Below are 3,191 nucleotides of genomic sequence, written 5' to 3'. Positions count from 1 at the left end.
AAAAAGGGTAAAAAAAAAAAAAAAGGAGAGTGCCGCTCTCTAGCAGGGATGGATGTGGTGTGATCCAGTGCATCAGGCGGGAGTTCTGCCTTAGCGGTTGTGGTGAGGAGATTGGCGGTGCACCAGTCCCTTCTTCAACCAAATGCCGCACCTCGCTTTTTTGGGTGTGTAAACTCCTGTGCCGGGTGGGTCGCGCTCTTTAACCCAGGCCGGCTAGTTTCCAAGTGCAGTCTGCGCGCCTGACTGAAACTGCAGCAGCCACAACCTCGCAGGCGATCCCCTCAGCGCAATTCCAAGCCTCTTGCCTAGCCCTGGGGGTGGAGCCAGAAGCCGCTGCTCCCATTTCTCCAGGTCTGGTTGTGAGCATGGGCGCAGGCTTGTCTGCAGGGCCCATCTGGCTCACTGGAGAGAGGGAAACCAGGTCCCTCTGTGTCTCGTCACCCAAAACACGAACTCGCAGGCAAATCTCCCAGTTTTAAGCCCTTCGCCTTCCCTCTAAAGTTCCAGCCAGCTCGGAGCATGGAGGTCTGTGGACGGCTTCTCCAGGAATCCAGTGCGCGGGGAGCACAAAGGAACAAAGGAGCGGTCCCCGCAAGCGCACAGCCGCTCCGGGATGAGATGGCGCAGGGATTTGGTGCGCACCGTCCTTCTATGCCCCGAGCGGAGGTTTTTCTGTTTCCCAGTGGCAGGGCCCGTATCTTGAGTAGTTTCGGATTCTCTTTTTCCCCTCTCACTCCCCGCAGAGGGGGATCGCCCCGTCCCTCCAGTCTCTGATCCCTGCCTGATTTTATCTTCCCCAGTTCACACTCACATTAGAAGGCTTTCTCAGTGGATTCTGCGTCCTTTCTCTCCCAATCTCTTGGGTTCTGTAAGGTTTCCTATGGCTTTAGATCTTTTCCGTGTGAGATATGGGGGCGAGTGCAATGCACGGAGCTCCCTACTTCTCCGCCATCTGGCCCCTCCTCCCCGATTTTGTTTTTCTGACAGGCTTGCATCAATAGTGTCCAGTGTTTATTTTTCTATTTAAAGTTAATTAATTTGAAATTTGAACATTCTCTATTTTCTAGGTATGGTGAAGACATGGGCATTATGTAGTGTTATTTTATTTTCTCATTCTTTTATTTTTTGAGTCAGGGAATATGTTGGGAGATTCAGATTTATGCCACCATCATTATGTTGGCTACTTAGAATTCCTCCATAATGTTTACTCTAAATACCATTTACCAACAAGATACATAGGAGCCCATTTACTCAAATTATCTTATCTTTCTGTTTAAGCTTATGTATCAGTTAAGAATTCAATTGGGCTGTTGATTGAGGAGACTCCAAAACCAATGGTTTAAACAAATTAGGGGTTTCTCGCATGTAACAAGAGGTAGTGGGCCTTGACTCAGCAACACAGCGATGTCAGTGTTGATATCTCTGTGACATCTTAACCTTCTCCTTGTGTTTGCCATAGTTATAAGAAGGCTGTTTCACCCGTAGCATTACATCTAGAATCCAGCCAGGAAGAAGGACAAAGTGCAAAGCTCAAAAGGCATTTGTGACCTGTCAGCTCCATTTTAAAGATCTTTACTAAAAACCCCATCCAAAAACTTTTGCTTATGCCTTATTGTCCAGAGCTGAGTTAATGATAGCCTCTAGCTGCAAGCAAAAATGGGAAATGTAGTTTTTGTTCATTTTAGGGTTTTTGTTTGTCTTCCTAAGTACCTTATTGCCCATAACAAAATTGGGGAACTATTAATAAGGAGAAAGATATTGAGTAGGTGACTAACAATTCTCTTCTTCAGTTCCCAAATTCCAGAGTCAAGAGTTGCTGGTCTTGCACCATTGACTCAGAAACATTTCCGAGACCAATGACTATTGACCATCTTAGGGAGGTCCTAGGAGAAAACTATATCAGGAGAGGTAAGAGAATGACAGAGGGACTGACCAACTACAGAAAAGGGCCAGAATAAAGCAAGGCTAAACATTGTCCCAGGCTGATTGACCCTTATCTCAGGAGAGGGCCAAAAATCAAATAAACAATTCTTTTTTAAGAAAAACAAAAAGCGCATTAAGGAATGCCTTAGTTTATAAACAAGGGCATAGTTATCATCATATCTTTTCTCTTTTCTCTATGCTTTCTCTAAATGGAAGTAATCCTATAATGAAACAACTTCTTTAGGAGATAAAATCTAACAAAAGATCATTTGTTATTAGCATGGGAAGATTTAATGGGCTAAATTCATTTCCAAAATGACACTCAGTCATCTCGTCTAACACACACACACACACACACACACACACACACACACACATTTGTAGAGACTTTCATGTATGATGGCCTCATAGATACATGTCTCTAAATAATCATTAACTCAGCTGCTTGTCCATTTGAATAACCTCATTTACTGAAATATGTACATTATTCATTATTCTTTGGTCTTAAATGCAAGCTATGTAGGTACCCCAATTATTTAAGATTCATTTCAGAGAATAGGGAAATAGATACTGAAAAATCTGCAAACCCAAAGACAGCACCCAAGTTTATGAATACACCCGTTTGTTTACTCCAGCAGACAAAATCTTGGCATATGATTACATTTTGATCCACAGAAAATTCTAAGGAGATGTGAACTTCTGGTTCTACCACTAGCTAACTGTGCTGTTTAGAGCAATTCACTTAGCTTCTCTGAATATCAGTCCCCATTTTTAGAAGAATGAGGTTGGTATTAGTGTTTCCTCTAAGTTTCAAGATCCTATAATTCCATAGATTCTTACATTCAATTAGTATTTGTACAGCATCTGCTATGTATTAGGCACTATTCTATGTACTATGGATACATTATAGTCTAGTAATTACAATGAGAGAGGATTTCAAGTCAATTAAAAGGAGAAGGTAAATAAATTACCTAGGAATAAATTTAAGCATAAGGTGAAAGACATATACACTGAAAGCTACAAAACATTTCTGAAACTAAAGACCTAAATAAATGGAAAGACATCTCATGTTCATAAGACTTAACTTTGTTAAGATGGCAATAGTACTCAAAGCAATCTACAGATTCAGTACAGTCTCTATCAAAATTCCAACTGCATTTCTACAGAAATGGAAAAGCCAATCTTCAAATTCATATGGAATTGCAAGGGGCCTTGATTAGGTAAACAGTCTTAAAAAGAGAACAGTAAGAGGACTCACATTTCCTGAT

Source organism: Hyaena hyaena, unplaced genomic scaffold (genome assembly GCF_003009895.1).
Source record: "Hyaena hyaena isolate Hyena2069 unplaced genomic scaffold, ASM300989v1 scaffold_92, whole genome shotgun sequence".
NCBI classification, from domain to species: domain Eukaryota; kingdom Metazoa; phylum Chordata; class Mammalia; order Carnivora; family Hyaenidae; genus Hyaena; species Hyaena hyaena.
The sequence above is the reverse complement of the archived record's forward strand: the minus strand, read 5'-3'. Positions refer to the sequence as shown.